The following is a 19,581-nucleotide window of genomic DNA, read 5'->3' on the forward strand; positions in this document are numbered from 1 at the left end:
CTCAGATGTTAAGTCCCATAGTGCTCAGAGCCATTTGAACCATTTTTTACTGTTTTGAAGCGACCCGCCACAAAATTCCTCTCCTGTGCCAGTCTCTTCATCTGAGAGTAGCACTTGAGACTTACGTCCTCAATAATTTGCTGAATGTGTCCCAATATCTGTCTACCTCTACAGTTTTTACCCTCTGCATACTTCTTCTAGTATCATAGAAGTTATTCTGTGATATCTTAGCAGACGTCCTACCATCTTGTCCCTTCTCTTGTTGTAGTTTTCCACATATTCCTTTCCTCGTCGATTCTCCAGAGAACCTCGTTATTGCTTACCTTAGTGGTCCACCTAATTTTCAACATTCTTCGCCAACACCCCATTTCAAATGCTTCGATCTTCTTCATTTCCGGTTTTCCCACAGTGTATGTTTGCTACCATACACTGCTTTGCTCCAAAAGAACATTTTCAGAAACTCCTTCTTCAAATTAAGGACTATGCTTGATACTTTTAGGCTTCTCTTGATCAGGAATGCCTGTTTGCTTTTTATGTCCTTCTGTCATAAGTTATTTTGCTGTCTAGGTAACAGAAGTCTTCAATTTCGTCTATTTAGTTATCTCCAACTATGATGTTAAGGTTCTCGATGTTCTCGTTTCTGCTATTTTACATTACTTTCGTGTTTCTTTGACTTGTCACTCCATATTCGCTACTCATTAGACTGTTCATTCCAATCAGCAGATCCTATAATACTTCTTTGCTCTCACTGAGGATATCAACGTCATCAGCAAATATTATCATTATATCCTTTCACCCCAATTTGAATTTAAATTTTGAATTTTCCATCATTGCCTCTTCGGCGTATAGATTGAACAGTAGCGGCGAAAGACTATATACGTGTCTTACACTCTTTTTAATCCGAGCACGTCGTTTTTTGTCCTCCACTCTTATTATTTTTTCTTGGTTCTTGTACATACTGTCCGTTATCTGTCTTTCTTTGTATCTTACCCCTTTTTTTCTCAGGATTTTGATCATCTTGGACCATTTTATGCTGTAGAACGATTTTTATAGGTCGAAAAATCTTACGAATGTGTCTTGATTTTTTTTAGTCTTGCTTTCATTATCATACTCATCGTCAGAACTGCCTCTCTGGTGCCTTTACATTCCCTAAAGCCAAACATCGTCATCTAACAGATCCCCAATTTTTTTCAATTCTTTTCTATATTATTCTTGTCAGCAACTTGGATGCACGAGCTGTTAAGCTGATCGTGCCATAACTTTTTCACTCGTGAGCTCTTGTAGTCTTCGGAATTGTGTGGATGATATCTTTCCAAAAGTCAGATGGTTTGTCGCCAAACTCATACATTATACACACCAACGTGAACAGTAGTTTCGTGGCAACTTCCCATAATGATTTTAGAAATTTTCGTGGAATGTTATCAATCTCTTGTCAGATGGCTTGTCGCCAAACTCATGCATTATACACACCAACGTGAACAGTCGTTTCGTGGCAACTTCCCTTAATGATTTTAGAAATTTTCGTGGAATGTTATCAATCCCTTCTCCCTTATTCGATGTTAAGTTTTCGAAAACTCTTTTAAATTCTGATCCTAATACTGGATTCCCTGTCTCTTCCCTATCTAGTCCTGTTTCTCGTGTCAATCATCAAACTTTACCCCTCATAGAGCCCTTCACTGTACTCTTCTAATGTTACGACCCTTGCTTTTAATTTCACCGAAGGCGGTTTTGACTTTTGTATATGCGGAGTCAGTTATTGCGATTTATTCACATTTCATTGCTTAGCTTCCTATTTATTTCATTCCAAAGTGACTTGTATTTCTGCATTCCCAAGTCTCCCTATACATTTTTGTACATCCTACTTTCGTTGATCACTGGAGTATTTGTTTTGTTACACCAGTTTCTTCACAATTGCCTTCGTTGTATCATACAGCTTGTCTAAACCCAAAATTTTGGCTGCATACACGGCACAGCTTCAGAAAAGACAACGCTTCCTGTTATTTTTCATCAGTCTCACACTGAAGAAAGCATTTGTCCTCTGGACCTAAGACTTGCAATACAAGTCGCTGGAGTACCTTGTCAACAGGTCGATAAATAGTGATTAATGTTTCGGGATAAGAAGTTAAATCACAATAAAAGTCGTCTGCTGTGAGACATACTTCGTGCCCTGCGTTTAAGAGCGCGTAGACGCTTTTATGTCTCATAAGGCCTGTAGTGATCTAAATGGCTGCTGGATGGTATATCGTTGGGCATGTCTTAGGCAGCCGTCTGAACACTGACGTGACGCAGCCAATAGGAAAGTTTATTTGTCAGATGCATTCAACGAAGCCTGCGTGCTCAGTAGGTCGTCACTCTCGTCTGGACACGTGGTTCTGCCGCTGTCTGCTGTGAGGACCTGCTAGTCTGTCTAACATCGACACATTGCTTTGTGATGATGAAATGGGCGCACCCAAACAAATTCGTTCTGGATTAAGTGCATACTTGCACTGCATTTGAATAATTGTAGGTTTCGTCGTTTCACGTTATGGAACATTAGTTTTCTTTACATGAGACAGTTCGCAGTCGTATTTTACATGGGTAATGTCAGGTTGTTCAAGAATCACAAGAGAAGGAGGTATACTTGGAAAAGGCCGGGATGTACGGGAATATTTCAATTAGATTACATCATGGTCAGACAGAGATTCCGAAATCCGATACTGGATTGTAAGGCGTACCCAGGAGCAGATATAGACTCAGATCACAATATAGTAGTGATGAAGAGTAGGCTGAAGTTCAAGACATTAGTCATGAAGAATCAATACGCAAAGAAGTGGGATACGGAAGTACTAAGGAATGACGAGATACGTTTGAAGTTCTCTATCTAGAAGAGATAGGGGATCCAGTATTAGAATCGAAATTTAAAAGAGCTTTGGAAGACTTACGGTCAAATAAGGCAGAAGGGATAGATAACATTCCATCAGAATTTCTAAAATCATTGGCGGAAGTGGCAACAAAACGGCTATTCACGTTGGTATGAGTCTGGCGATATACCATCTGACTTTCGGAAAAGCATCATTCACACAATTCCGAAGACGGCAAGAGCTGACAAGTGCGAGAATTATCGCACAATCAGCTTAACAGCTCATGCATCGAAGCTGCTTACAAGAATAATATACAGAAGAATGGAGAAGAAAATTGGGAATGCGGTAGGTGACGATCAGTTTGGCTTTAGGAAAAGTAAAGGGACGATAGAGGCAATTCTGACGTTACGGCTAATAAGGGAAGCAAGGCTAAAGAAAAATCAAGACACTTTCATAGGATTTGTCGACCTGGAAAAAGCGTTCGACAGTAGAAAATGGCGCAAGCTGTTCGAGATTCTGAAAAAAGTAGGGGTAAGCTATAGGGAGAGACGGGTCATATACAATATGTACAACAACCAAGAGGGAATAATAAGAGTGGACGATCAAGAACGAAGTGCTCGTATTAAGAAGGGTGTAAGACAAGGCTGTAGCCTTTCGCCCCTACTCTTCAATCTGTACATCGAGGAAGCAATGATGGAAATAAAAGAAAGGTTCAGGAGTGGAATTAAAATACAAGGTGAAAGGATATCAATGATACGATTCGCTGATGACATTGCTATCCTGAGTGAAAGTGAAGAAGAATTAAATGATCTGCTGAACGGAATGAACAGTCTAATGAGTACACAGTATGGTTTGAGAGTAAATCGGAGAAAGACGAAGGTAATGAGAAGTAGTAGAAATGAGAACAGCGAGAAACTTAACATCAGGATTGATGGTCACGAAGTCAATGAAGTTAAGGAATTCTGCTACCTAGGCAGTAAAATAACCAATGACGGACGGAGCAAGGAGGACATCAAAAGCAGACTCGGTATGGCAAAAAAGGCATTTCTGGCCAAGAGAAGTCTACTATTATCAAATACCGGCCTTAATTTGAGGAAGAAATTTCCGAGGATGTACGTCTGGAGTACAGCATTATATGGTAGTGAAACATGGGCTGTGGGAAAACCGAAACAGAAGAGAATCGAAGCATTTGAGATGTGGTGCTATAGACGAATGTTGAAAATTAGGTGGACTGATAAGGTAAGGAATGAGGAGGTTCTACGCAGAATCGGAGAGGAAAGGAATATGTGGAAAACACTGATAAGGAGAAGGGACAGGATGATAGGACATCTGCTAAGACATGAAGGAATGACTTCCATGGTACTAGAGGGAGCTGTAGAGGGCAAAAACTGTAGAGGAAGACAGAGATTGGAATACGTCAAGCAAATGATTGAGGACGTAGGTTGCAAGTGCTACTCTGAGATGAAGAGGTTAGCACAGGAAAGGAATTTGTGGCGGGCCGCATCAAACCAGGCAGTAGACTGATGACATAAAAAAAAAAAAAAAAAAAAAAAAAAATGGCAGGTCTTCGTTCATGTTCACAACTTGGTTGTTTCACGTGGAAATCAATAGTCATTTTTATTCAGTCGTCCGACTGGAATAACAGAGGAATTATGACTGGAGGTTTATATCTGAACAATCTGCGTTTTGTCGATGCTGTTGTGCCATAAGTGAAGCACCAATGACTGAAATGGAAATGTGTCTGACACATAGCTCTACAAGATCACAGCAGGTGGACCCCTAGAGTCGTTGACTGGAGGCCATGAGTCCATCCACAAGAGAGGCAATGGAAGACTGTGCTTTGCACCGAAAAGGAACTGTTTCATAACATTTCAAATGAAATATTGTAAGATGCAATCATTTTTTGCAGCCACACGAACAACAGATCAGTATTTACGTTGTAGAGCATGTACCTTTTATGGGCAACGGTACCTACAGGCAACATGTTGCATTTCGAAAAAAAATGTTTGTATAATTATTCACACGACCATATACATCTAACTTACGTAACTATATATATATTCTTCAGAATAGTTCTATGTGTGCCAAATAAAGAGTTAATGTAACATAGGTCTTGCACAGTATTGCGTAAGTCAAAAGAAATTCTCTCCAGTTTTTCGATCTTTGATTCCACTATTTGTTCATTTGGAAACACATGTACTATAAAAAATTCAGTCAACCTGGTTTGGAACCGGATATTAGCTTAGGTGCTTCTCATCTGACCAAAAATACACATGACACGATGACGCCTTTGTTACCGTCACGTCCTTGTTGTAAAAGTAGTGGAGTATGTTGGGCAAGTATCCATGACCAGCGTTTTTGGAAGTCTATTTCTAGCGAATGTTGGCGATACCAGAGCTAAATTATGAATCACGGTTTTCTGTGAGCCCGGGCTATCAGCCAAAATTAAACAACTTCTTGGTGCTACTGAAGTGTTTTATACTGTGAAATGTTTCTACATCGGTGCCAAATATTTAGCCTGCTTGAATCTTTGCTTGCAACAAACTGTAACAATGTTTTCACAGTTTGTTAAAGAGTTCCCGTGTGATCTTGGCCTTTACAATCAACGTTCATCGCAACGAAAATGGAGTCTGGCAGCGTTCCTTGACATAATCACATTTGGGTGTTGACTGGTATTCAAGTGAAATATAGAAGTGAAACACAGAACGTAAGATTTAATATTTTATTTCGCTCTGGTCTTATCTCTTTCTTGTAGTGGAACATTTGCTATGTGGTGGAGGTTAATACGTCAGTGGGCTGGTTATTGTGCACACAACGAGGACTATATTTTTCACATAGAAGAGGATCAGTTATATAACTCACTGTCAGTAAACTTTAAACGAAAATTTCCCTCCTCCGTGATACGTTAGTGATGGGAAAATGCTGTTTCGTTTTGTATCAGCGATGACTTCATGAAATATCTTCAATAGTCCGTTACATCACTTGCCTACTTACTCCATTTTTGCCTCCAAAAAGCTGTCCCATTAACTTTCGTAAAGGATTTCTACATACTTCTTGCGTTGCTACTATTTCTAGTCCTTCGTTTTACAAGCGTAGTTAATTTGTAACATACTTCTGTGGAAAAAAATGTAAATGTAACGAGCTTCTCCAGTACCACTGGTACAAAACACTTATGTCCGAATGTGTAATCTACTGGTATACTGTTACTGGATAATATACTCAGCTGCTTTATGTGTGGTATTAAAGTCACGTTATCGATTCCGAAAGAATCTCAAACTCAAACGAAACACTGCAGTAGGTAAGGTGATCTAAAACAATTTACATCGCCAATCACTACTACCACTATAAGCATCAAACATCCCCATATGAAGCTGAAACACGCAGTTACTGTCATTATTATGCTTACAGTACCAGTCATTCTGTTCTATGTAGTTAAACTTTTTCGGACTGCCACAAGCACGTCTGAAGATGTATAGTTTAGAAATCGATCGCCGGCCGGTGTGGCCGTGCGGTTCTAGGCGCTTCAGTCTGGAACCACGTGTCCGCTACGGTCGCAGGCTCGAATCCTGCCTCGGGCATGGATGTGTGCGATGTCCTTAGGTTAGTTAGGTTTAAGTAGTTCTAAGTTCTAGGGAAATGATGACCACAGATGTTAAGTCCCATAGTGCTCAGAGCCATTTGAACCATTAGATATCGATCGTGCGATCGAAACGAACATTCAAAGAATAGCATATTAATTAAATACAGCTGAATGCCTATAAGGTTCCATACATGGAAATGAGCGTCACTAAAATTCATGTTTTGTTTTGGTAAACCTTTTTCATCAAACAAGGCTCTTTTCATTTGCATTAACGTGCCGTTGACATCGACTTTCACTCGCTGTTTTGTGTAATCTTTGTACTAGGGACAAATTTCTTTCATGAAGTGCATTTGCAGTTGCGAGTATGGGCAACCGTCAGCTGTATAGTAGAATGACGACAGTAAAAATTTGTAGCGGACCAGGGTTCTAAATCGGATTTCCCCGCCGCGTGGTCTGAGGCGCCTTACCACGGTTTGCGCTGCTCCCCCCGTCTGAGGTTCAAGTCCTCCCTCCGGCATGGGTGTGTGTGTTGTCCTTGGCGTAAGTTAGTTTAAGTTAGATTAAGTAGTTTGTAAGCCTAGGGACCGATGACCTCAGCAGTTTGGTCCCATAGGAACTTTCCACAAATTTCCAATTCGGATTTCCCGCTTATCGTGAGCAGTAGCCTTACCATCAGGCTATCCAAGCACGCTGCACAGCGGGCGTCGGCGGATAAATATGATGGTGCAGTGCCTGTGTTGTTCAGAAGTGCGATACAGAATTCCTTCGGTCATGCAAACTTGATTTTCTGAAGGAACATTGCATCCTACTTTGAAAAACAGATGCTCTGCACGATCATATCGTTAAATTCTTTCAGTTTCTCTGATTTTAATGTTTTCTGCATCCCATTTTTTTATTGTTAAGCCAAAAGCTGTCCTAGCTCTTCGGCCATTTATCTACGTTTTTAAGTCCTTCTCACTTTCCATCAGAGAGGTCATATCGTCCTGAAATTTTACCAGTCTCTCCTGTTCCCTGTACTCTTTGAGCTCCTTCTTAAGGAATTAGGATGACAAGCTAGTTTCTTTTTGGATCAGTGTGTGTAGAGAAGTAGTAGGCTCGTACCAGGGCATGCGAGGCATTGGGAGAGTGGACAAATGGAGAGTGGACAAGGTGGGGGCACCGTTGTGAACGGTCACGCGGGGGAGGTGGGGAAGGCGCAGTTCAACAGCTGAAGTCCTACGCACAGACGTGTATCTCGTGCAACTTACAATCGAAAACAACTAAGTCTGTAAACCACCTTATTAACAGGTTATGTCATTGCAGCCAATAGTTCGATAAATATGGAAGTTCGGCGTGAGAAGTTTTTCACTATAGTACCGAAAAAGAATAATAAGTAAAGGATCAAACGGAGCAAAGCACGTAAGATCACACACTGTCAGAAGGAAAAATGGGAAAACAAAAAATGTGGTGAAAATTAACTGTACGTTACTAACAATACAAAATTAAAGAACATATGTCATTTATGTCAGTCCCCCGAGGACCTGCTCATATGTATTATCTAAATACCCACATCGTCTCCTTCATCTTTTCTTAAGCAGTGAAGTCTCGGGAAAGAATCGTAGCTATATCTTTCCCCTCCTTCTTAATGTCCTTTATTATGCGACTGGGATAGCTATCGGTTCTTTCAATACTCTCAAGCTTACTTAGTATTGGGGTTTATGCTTCCTCGTTTGGCTCTCCGACATAAGTTTAATTGCACTGCGTATAGTCACAGGTGCTGCATTATGAAGAAGTTTTACTGCACCCCTGGTTCACAAAGACTGCGGTGCCGTTCTGTAAGGCAGATAATAACGAGAACTCCCGAAGAGCGGTAGGCAGGCGACAGTAAACTGAGGATCGTCTCCCTCCCTCTCTCCCAGCCTTTCAGAACAAAGCGATGGACTCCCCTAACATTGAGGACAAGACTGCTTTTCGATATGTGGGTACAGTTATTCTGCACGAGCTTTACAGTATTTACTATTAAACGGCATAAAACTGACAAGAAAATAATGTCTCTACCGTTCCTGCGAAACGCTCAAAACTGTGATCTGACACTGAGACATTCCGTTCGCACCTTCAAAGCAAGCCCTCCGCATTATACGGCACATATACATTTCACTCGACGTCGTTCTGTTTGAAGTGAGATTTCGACGAAGCGGCTACAGTCGGGCAACAGCCGTCAGTCACGTTAAGAAGATTTGAAACAATGTTCCGAGAACTCCGGAATGTGTTGACGGCACGATCTCGCGGAACGGTATCCATTGTGTACCCGCCAGCGATTTCAAGACTGACGATTTCTCTTGCTTCTTTTGTGGCAACAAGATGTCTATTTTCGGCAAGTCCTGTTGTAGATCATTTTGCGCCCTATTCAAAATTTTCATAAAGAAACTGAACTTCGCGATCAGGCTCTAAAGACCATGTAGTTGTCTGGTCATTCTCCGTGGATGCGGTATGGAGTGGCATGGGTTCAGAACATCGCTCTCCCAGCAGTTGTCGACCTTTCAGAACTTGTAGGCGCTACTTCCCATGCAAGCAGCTCCTCAGTTGGCATCACCAGGCTGAGTACACACCGTTCCAGTCATCATACCATGGAAAAATCCGTGGCTGTACTTAGAATTGACGTGCGGGTCCTCCGCATGAGAATCAGTCGGGCTGACCACTCGGCTACCGAGGTGGACGAGGTGTTTTTTTTTTTAACAGCCTTTTATTGGTGTGGAACGCCACGAATTCCTTACTTGTGCCAATATTTTCATGTAAAAGTAGCAACTGCAACCTAGGTAGTCAGTAATTTGCTGGATGTATCCCAAACTCAGTTTTTCTCTTCATTTCTACTGTCTACAACTCCCTCTAGTACCATGGAAGTTATTCCTTTATGTCTTAACAGATATCTTTTTATCCAGTCCCTTCGTCCTGTCAGTGTCTTCCATATATTCCTTTACTAGCCGGTTCTATGAAGAACCTCCTCATTCCTTTCCTTATCTCTCCACCTGATTTTCAACATTCTTTTGTAGAACCACATATCAAATATTTTGGTTCTCTACTTTTCTGATTTTCTCACAGTCCATGTTTGACTATCATACAGTTATGTGCTCTAAACGTACATTCTCAGAAATTTCTTCCTCAAATTAAGATCTATGGTTGATGATGATAGACTTCTCTTAGTCAGGAAAGCCCTTTTTGCCAGTACTGGTCTGGTTTTACGTCCTCTTTGCTCCGTCTGTCATGGGTTAATTTGCTGCCTGGCTAGCAGAATTCCGTAACTTCATCAAATTCGTGATTTAAAAAAAAAATCTTTCTTGCTGATCTCATTTCTGCTACCTCTCATTTCTCTCGTCTTTTTTTAATTTATTCTCAACGCACATTCTATAGTCATTACACTGTTCATTCCATTCAGCAGATCCTGTACTGCTTCGTCAATTTCACTGAGGATAGCAATGTCACCAACGCATGTTATCATTGATATATTTTCAACTTGAACTTAATCCACACTTGAATCTTTCTTTTATTTCCGTAATTGCCTCTTCAATGAATAGATGGAACAATAGTGGTGGAAGACTACATCCCTGCCTTATACCCTTTGTAATTCGAGCTCTTCGTTCATGGCCTTCCGCTCTTATTACTCACTCTTGATTCTCGTACATGTATCATGTTACCCGTATTTCCCTACAGCTTACTCCAATTTTGCCAAAATTTCGAACAATTTGCACAATTTTCTTTGCCTAACGCTTTATCCAGGTCTTCTGTCTTCCTTCCACTGTCAACCGCAATGTCAGAACAGCTTCTCTGAAGTCAAACTGATCGTGATTTCCAGCACCAGAGGGCACATCGGTTTGCCTTTGTAGGTAAGCTACCAGCTCGAGTGGTTCCCGATCTGCCCGATTCTGTCTGATTCTTGGTACTGCCAACGAGTTTTTCTTGTACGACGAACAGGGGGCAGGATCCATCTGGTCACCTCAGGACAATCGAGAAACTTCCAGAAGGACGGATGGTTCAAGTTCAACGTTCCGTAGGAATCGAGGTCACTACAGAGGAAGCTGTATTATGAATGAGAGATGCTCTGGTTCTAAAACCAGATAACAAAGGTTGCGAGAGGTGGCTGTCCTACTCCTCTAGTACTCTCGTTTTTCAATTGAACGATGAAGGACTTGTCGATGAGAATTTCGCAACTTCGTCAGCATAATGACGAGAGTTTTTTTCATGGTTTTCACTTGTATCGCGTAAATCAGGAAGTATTATTTCATACTGCAGTACTAAGTACGTTGTAAGAGAATGTGCTTCTCAACGAGGATCTGAATTTTATGCAATAAGGAAAAAAACTGACGACTGCAGCCTCAAACATAAAGTAAAATAACTTTGCGAATCATAAAAGCAATGATCCTAACAAGGAACCGGCACTGATGGAAAAGTGAACCTAAGAAAGATGTTCTATAATAACTGGTTGAGAACACAGGACAAACATGATAGAGCCTTGTCTATTAGAATGTATGGAGGAGTAAAGCAAAGCATCTGAAAAAGGAAAAATGAAGCCTGGGATGATAAATGCGAAGAAGTCGATAGATGCATGGGGGCACAAAAGTAGCGGGACCATGGAAAATGTTTACAGAGGCGAGGAAAGAAGTAAAAGAAAGAGAAAATCTGTCTGTTACTAGTCTGCTTGAGTGGGAGAAGCATCCTACAGGCATATTAACGGAAGAAAGGACAGAGTACAAGGAAATAAAGTGGGAGATACAGGAGAACCAGGAAGGTCAACAGGTAGAGAAAATAACTGCCATAGAGGTACAGCAAGCGGCTACACAAATGGAAATTGGGATATCACAAGGGCTTGTATATGTACCATTCAAATTAGTGAGGTATGATTATCCAAGCAAGTTATTTAATAAATGTATGTGGAATGGGGAGAATATTCCTACAGAGTGGAACTTAGCGTATCTAAGTCCCACACATAAAAAAGGATGCAAGGAAGTATGTAGCAATTGTCGTGGCATAAGTATAGGCTGTGCAGGAGGATTTTAAAATCAAGAATTGAGAAGTTTGTAAATGAAGTAGGACAAAGTGGCTTTATTGGAGGAAGGTCATGTGCAGGTAACACAGACAGATCATGGAGAAATGATTGGAAAGGGAACCAAGCAGTCACTTGTTTTTCATAGATCTTGAGGAAGCATATGACATAGTACCAGTAAGGCTAACCTTCGAGGTGCTGTGGTCAGGGGAACTGCTAGAACTTGATGTAAGAAACGTCATAACCCCTACAAGTCAACAGAATGTGTCATTAAAGTAGGAAACGAAATTTTTAGAGAGGCATTCAGAATAACTAAAGCACTGAAACTAGGATGCTGTCTGTCTCCCAATCTCTTTAAGACGTATGTGCAGAAGGTGCTGAATCTGTGTTGTAGAAAGTGCATGGGAATGGGGATAGAAGTAGGGAACCAGTGTATGTACACACTTCTGTGCTGATGTTTAGCTCGTTGCAGCGTACGATGACTTATCTTACACGCCCAGGAACTTGTTGGAAGAGTATAAAAAGTGACGTTTGAAAATTAATTTTAGAAAACGGAGTATCTATGTTTTGGAGAAGATGGGCGTAAGCAGGACATTGACGGATATGTTATTAAAATGTGTAAGAAGTTTAAGTATCTGGGTAGTCTCCTATCACATGATGGTAGATGACAGAATTAATCATCAACGCATTGGGCAGGGAAGGGCAGCTATCCAAAAAATAAACCTTATACTTTGGTCCTCAAAAATGAGTTTAAAAGTTAAAATTCATTTAAATAAATCCATTGTTAAACCAGTGACAATCTATGAGAGTGATTGCTGGGAGCTCACAGAAACAAATAAAAAGATGCTTAAGAGCTTTAGAAATGCACCACTTGAGAAAAGCCTGTAGAATTTTCCGACTTTGCCACGTAACAAAATGAGGAAATAAAAGAAAGGGCAAAGATTCATCATAGTATTATGGATAAAATAGAAGAAAGGCAGCTAGGCTGGTTTGAACATGTGAAAAAAATGTATGAAGACAGATGGCCCAAGAAACTAATATCGTGGCAGCTTCCTAGAAGGAGAAGAAGAGGAAGACGACGGGAACTGTGGCTAAGTCGTATCCAAGAAGCGATGGAGGGAAGAAGAATGGCGAGATCGGGGCATTTAGCGACAGAGATGCGGGATACGGCGACAGCTGTAGGACTCCCGCAACAAGGAAACGCATCTGAAACTAAAACTTTTGGCAGAATATACTTTCTATTTTAAGGAAGGAAGATTAGAGTTTAGCCTCCCGTCGACTGCGCGGTCACAACACACGGAACAAAAGCTGGGATTACCAAAGGACGAGGAAGGAAATCGGCCGTCCCCTTTACGTCTCCAGCATTTGCCTGGAGCGATGTAGGGAAATCAAGGGAAACCTAAATGTTGGTGGCCGGAAGGGGAATTGAATTGTCGTCCTCCCGAATGCGAGTCCAGTGTCCTATCCACTGCGCCACCTAAGTCAGTCTGCTGCATCCGGTAATGCGTGCGAAGAAATTTGTTTGACATCATTCTGTACAATGTGCAGTTAATATGTATTTACGTTTACGGTCTCTAGTCAGTTATACAACTAAACCGTTGGCGAATAATCACAGATTTCGCTCCGGAAGTCGAAACCTGGAATTTTTTAAATACGTTATCGCGTTATGTTAGCATCTGTTTTCAGTTCCTTGTTACCTGATTTTTTTCAGTTTCTGTGCTGCACCCTCTCGAAATTTTCCCCTCGCTCCGTGGGTAAAGTTGCCAATACTGATACGCAGTACTGTATGCCATGTACTGTACAGTGTCTTACGTCGTTTAGACGGTGGATCACCAAAAACTCGCACAGCACATATTGCGGAAACTGAAAGAGCTGTTGAAGGTGGTTTCCACAGAATGGATTGGTAGTCAGGGGCTCGCATTGTCAGCCAATCAACAGATTGTAATAACACGTAGAAATTGTACTTATTATGCAAACATACTCTTTTTTAAATAGAACTATACCTATTAATAACTAACTGAAAGTAGGGCAAATTAGAATATCAGTGACCTCTGTTGCAGGATTTTCGTGCGACAACGAGACATCATATTTTGAAAAGTTCCCACACAAACACTTTTATAATACCTGCGGTAGCAAACACTACGGAACAACACAACTGCATACACTAGTTATGTGGATTCTGATCAGTAACGAGACAATCGACCATCACAGATTGTGTTCAAAGTGACCACCGGCAGCAGCAATACACGCTTTCAGTCTGGTACGGAACGACTACAGCACACGTGCTAACGTTTCAGCCGAGATGTCCCAGGAGACTTTCAGTTATACGTCGTTGCGTACCGTGTGGTTGGTATGTTCTTTTAGACAACGTGTCTCAGCTTTTCCCTCAGAAAAAGTCTACAGGCGTCAAATCCAGGGAAAGGGTCAGCCAAGGTACAGGTCCTATCATGTTAGTACCACAGTTTCCTCCTAGTCTGTAGAGAAACGTCTTATAGCATCCGAGCATGATGTTCTGCTAGGAAACTGCGTTACTTGTACACCTTCAGTGAGCTGTCTATGACAAACGGGCTTATCAGCGGATGGTTCAGTAGCCCACACCACACGATTATCCTCCGTGGACGCTGACGTTCCACCTGACGATGCCAATGGTGACTGTCAACAGCCCAGCAGTGCATGTTTCGGCGGTTTACCTGGCCATGATTGTTCGACGTGGCTTTATCGCTAAACAAGATACATGATGCATCTAGAGATCCTGTCTAAACGCACAAGTTCAGAAGTTAACACGGCTCTCATAGTCGTTTCTGTGCAGCTCTTTATGGAGAGAGATGGGATCGGGATGGAAGCTATGTCAATGGATGAAGCCTAGGACACCTGCCGGGCTCCTGTCACCATGCCACTTCCTCGTTTGATCCTGCAGGAGATAACGTGCAGATCAACTGCAATAGCAGCAACGACATTAATTTCCCCCAACTCATGTCGTCAGCAGTTTCTTTCTGTTAGGTTTTCTAGGTGTTACACTACCACTCCACGTAACTAGCTGAAGAGAATGATAAAAAAATTGCCGAGAGGGTTGACGTCTATTGCGATATCTTCCCGTGTAGATTGCACAAGAACGAAATGATTTCTTCCTACACTCTCCAAGCACCATGTCGGCGTTTTCTGCACTGTTAAATCCCATCCTTCCACTCATGACTTACAGCTTGGACTTTCACACACTATCTGACTAGCAAGTCGCAATGTACTCAAAGAATAGACAAGCACACTGTAAGCATATGACAACATCGTACCTGGACCTACGCAGGTTGAGTGGCACTAACAAGGTACGATATGGAAGCTTTTCAAAATAAGATATCTCGTAAACGACTCCCACTAGATTCCTGAAACAGAGACCACTGACCTTCTAATTTACACTAAATTAAATTTGTTAATATCAAAAGAAGCTGTTCCATAAAAAAGTATGTTTGCAGAAAAAATACATTTTGTAAGTATTATTACAATCTTTTGATTGGCTGACAATAAGAGCCCAAGAGAACGAATCCCTTCTGTGAAAACCCATTTCCGCAATATCTGCGGTACAAGTTTTAGTTGTTGTACCCCGTATATTGTGATTTGGGTGTAAATGTTCATAGACCGAGAAAGATTCCTGTGTTCTGTTTCGACTGAAACTGTGGTTCCCTACTATCGTGCCAACAGAAATTTCACTTTCTCCGACTAAAGACGAAAACGTTGCTGCTGCTGAGTTAAGATCTGAATAATACTTTCGTGATTACAACCGCATTATAGAACGATGATAAAATTACATTAAACATTTTCGTCGCAGTTGTCGTCTGCAGCGTTTGGTGTACGCAGATACGTCCTTTGTAAGAGCGTGCAGCATTCTAGTGCACGAAAGTAAATCGTTAGCGAATAAGTTAATTGTCCATCGTGCTTGCACGTCGCTGGTAGAGGCCACATTCTCCGCAAATATCTATGATACTAATGCGACGGTCTTACCATTCTCGATGGTACGTTCAGTTTCATATCGATATATCGACCTGTTGAACGTTAACGCGACACAGTGACAAAAATTGTAATAATCAAATGGCTCTGAGCACTATGCGACTTAACTTCTGAGGTCATCAGTCGCCTAGAACTTAGAACTAATTAAACCTAACTAACCTAAGGACATCACACACATCCATGTCCGAGGCAGGAGTCGAACCTGCGACCGTAGCGTTCACTCGGTTCCAGACTGAAGCGCCTTTAACCGCACGGCCACACCGGCTGGCTGTAATAATCTTCACATTTCGAACATATGACACAAAAATTCATAACAACGAATGAAAATATAGACACTCTTCGTATCGAACAGTGACTGAAAGCATAGTACTATTTTTTTAAAAGGACGTGTTAGTTACGTGCGGAAAACAGCTTGAAAATACATTTGGCTGTAAGGGTTGGATGAGCCACAGGTGCTGTATGCGGATGGAGTAGTTTCTAACGCTCGTCTGGCCACAACGGTCTAATTTTTACGTGGTTTTCCTCAATTACTTCGCGTGAATGGCGGGATGTTTCCTTTAAAAGGGCACAGTAGAGTCCTTCTCTAATCTTTTCAGTGAGACAGTCTAAAATCATCTAGATATTCATGGGACCCTGTTTCTTTTAAGAGAACAGGAGAGAAGAGGTAGTATGGAAAAGTATCTCATCATCTTCGTACCTTTTCGCTGCCCATCCTTTTTTTCGTTGAACTCCTCTCGCATTACTCCACTGCATCTCAGGACAGCAACACTTCATCTTCCATGTATTGCCGAACGGACGCCCAAATGATTTTGCAATATTCTACTTGACGGGAAAAGTTAAGAACCACTTCTCCTCTGGTATCTACCACACACAAAACAGCTATCGAGAAGATAAGTGTCCATCAAAATAACGCCGCAGTAGGTACCGAGCATATCTTATTGCTTATAGCATACTGAATACAAAACTCCCTTGGAAACATTTTCAGACATGCAAATGACAAATAATTATGAAGTTATAATTTATTAAACATAAATAATTGTTGGAATTGCTCTTTTCGCACATCTAAGCCAAACATACCCTCTATGAATATAACTGTTCCATTTTATGTGTATGACGCAAAGACAGACAAGGCAGTTACTTTCAAGTAATCGAGATGTGAGCTAGACGATTTCTCGGCCCCTCACTTTCATGTAAAGATAGTGGGTACATTGAAAATTTCTTCTTATCTTGAATATTCTTAATTTTTAATGTTAAATTTACATTTTAACTTCTCTGTGTCTTTAGTTCTGATAAAATTTTAATATTAATTTTATGTTTCATCCTCTCAGTATTTTTCGATTTCGTCAGTTAAGGCCAGAAGATGGCGTTTTGAGTCACCGAAACTGGTTGCAATGCAATGAAATAAGATTTAAACGACCCTTGCATGTGTTTCATTTTATTACGTTAAGGAGAAAGATCAAGCAGACTCTGGTATAGATATCGCTACTATCTCCTCTCTGCCCCATTCATAAACCTAATTCAAACATGAAAGTGATATTCTTTAAACATAAATTATTCTTTGTAGTGGCAGAACCGAAATATATTTCCCGTGCCATCGAAACGGAAGTAATAGCCTTAAGAGGTCCACTTACAGAGCGTGACATGTGAGTTCGGTAAACACGCTGTAGGCGATCGCTTCCGATACGGAGCACACACAAAAGCGTTCTTCAGTGTTCACCGATGATTAGAAAACAACGCTTCTAATATAGCGATTGTCAGTATGATAAGACACGGGATCTTGCATGATAAGACAGTGGAAATCAAAGCTTACGGAATGGGAGTACATTTGATAAGACAAAGATATTAAGGGGGAAAGACACACACCAAGATATCCAAATTATCAGATTAACAAAATATTTATCTGCAATGAGCCATTAGCATTCGGTGTCAAATTGCCAATGACTCCACAGACCAAAAAGTTTGCTTCTCGCCGTCTCCTGTTTATAAACGTAACAACAGCTTCAACATTCGTTTTCTTTTTACTGAAGTTAATTGTTTGAGGGGAAGCATTAAATACTTTGCTTGTTTTAGTAAACGTAGATAATTATGAACTAACACTTTTTACTTTCCTAATTATCAAGAAAGCAGGTTTATTATTGGAAGTTCGATGTAATAACGTTGCTGGACAAATACAACGTATGCAACCATTTGAAACTCTTTAGATGTGAGGCAAAGTAGAGGAAACAATTTCCAGAAAAATGGTCGTGCATGAAATATTTAAAATAAATAAATAAATAATCAGTTCATACACAACGCTTTCTGGGGAATGCCAAGAGGGATGGTAACCAAAATACTGATTCCTTTTACAATGTAACACGCAGACAAGCAGTGAAACTTTTTATGGAAACACTCATAGATTACTCTGGGGAACGACCCACAATATCGTGGACAGGCACACACACTGATAACAAATGGATGTGTACGACTCTACGTAATGGCTCTACTGCAATGCTGGATTATTTTTCTTCCTGGTTTGAAAGCATGAAAAAAATTTCTACTGGCTTTTTGAAACACCCAAACTACGGGGTGACATCTCCGCAAACATTAGAGAAAATCGTATACAATTATTAAAGATTCGCTCGAGGGATCTGAAGAAATTAAATCCTATAATTTGATCTCTGTAGCATTATAGTGGAGTAACGGTGACAAAGGACTTTTTTGCACTACAAAAAGCACAATTGTCGTGTTTGAGACCACCAACTACTTACCTGTCTATGCAATCGTCGAAGCAGGGCTGCACGAAGGGTTGCAGTTGAACAGGCGCTCCTAAACCTCACGATCTGAAAACATTTCGCGAAGAAAACCGACGCGGCTGCTCAGGCACTACTGGCACGCTATGAGTCCCTTAAGACTAATAGTGTCCTCGGCTGTTCGACTGGCTAACTGATAAAGCAAAACACGATCTGGAGAGTAGGAGTACAGCGCGTCGTCGACGTCGTCGTCGTCGTCGTCGTCGTCGGTGGCGGCGGCGTCGTCCGGAGCGTGGAGGTCCCGTCGGCCGGCTGAGCTGCGTGGTCAGACTGGAGGTGGCCTTGCGCCGGTATTGTGCATGTTTGGCGCGGCTGGAGTCGAAGCGAGAACTGCGGGCGCCATGCGTCCCTCCACGCTTGTTATAGCGCAAGTCGCGCATGCGCCGTGCAGTCCGCGTCACGTCTGCGGGCGCGGCGAGGAGTGGGGTAGCCGGGTTGCGCGCTCCTCAGATGACTTCATTGAGAAAACCTGCCTCGCGCGGTCGGCCACGCCAGCGGGTCGCGGTATACCACGGCACGCCAGACGGGCTGCAGCCACGGCCGTATCAGCCGTCCGGGCGCCTGGGCGCGCGAGTTGCGTTACACGTCTGTGTTTCGTTGGCACCGCGGCAGACGTGTGAACCAATGGTGTGATTAAAAATAACAAGTTTCTTTGTGTGGCCGTTTATCGCAAACAGGTATATAATTACTCGTTTCGTAAATTCGGAATTCCTTTTTCCTTGGTGCAATATAGTATTCATATGTTCAGGACGCGTTTCACCTTTAATTGCAAGAGTATCTTCAGTGGATTTATTTGTTGCTTGTCGTACTTGCTTCTGCTACAATAAAGTTCACAGTTCTCGCAAGGTGTATGCGAGGTAGGAGAGGGAAAAACCGAGCGGTTAAAACCGATAGCGTTATTTTACTTCTGAATAACATGTATTTTTCTACTTTTGTTTGATTTCGGTTGTAACAGGAATCTTTATTTTTTTTGCTAATAACCGAGTAAAGAAACCGAAATATCAATTTGCCATAGCATCAGTGCAAAAATTTTAAATGAAGGATTTTTCTAAACAAGTAATTTTTATTTGTAAAATTTGCATTGCTTAAAATATTGCATTATTGTAGGAAATGGGAAAAGCAGTCAGTGCCATTTTCACAACAACACCGACAGAAACGAGCAAAGAACACATGGCGTAAGACTTGCCGCAGCGCTGTTGAGACAATAATGTGCCTGTTGCAGTGTGGAATGGAGAATTAGATGGTAAAAGTGTAAACGCAGTGTGCAAGACTTGCCCCATCAGGTCTGCATGGTAATTTCTCACTGTCGTCGTCAGACAGCAGGCATCATCCCTAGCCCGGAAGTATTTTACGAAA

At 41.5% G+C, this 19,581-nt stretch overlaps 1 protein-coding gene across 1 annotated transcript in view; it reads right to left on the reverse strand.

The window, feature by feature from the left end:
• LOC124595380 (protein NDNF) overlaps positions 1 to 18,543 on the reverse strand; it is a 389,835-nt gene extending 371,292 nt beyond the window's left edge. Inside the window, exon 1 of the mRNA XM_047134098.1 lies at positions 18,184 to 18,543. The gene's annotated coding sequence lies outside the window, so the exon portion shown is untranslated. The remainder of the gene's footprint in view (positions 1 to 18,183) is intronic.
• Positions 18,544 to 19,581: the final 1,038 nt, after the last annotated feature.

Source organism: Schistocerca americana, chromosome 2 (assembly GCF_021461395.2).
Source record: "Schistocerca americana isolate TAMUIC-IGC-003095 chromosome 2, iqSchAmer2.1, whole genome shotgun sequence".
Taxonomy (NCBI): Eukaryota; Metazoa; Arthropoda; class Insecta; order Orthoptera; family Acrididae; genus Schistocerca; species Schistocerca americana.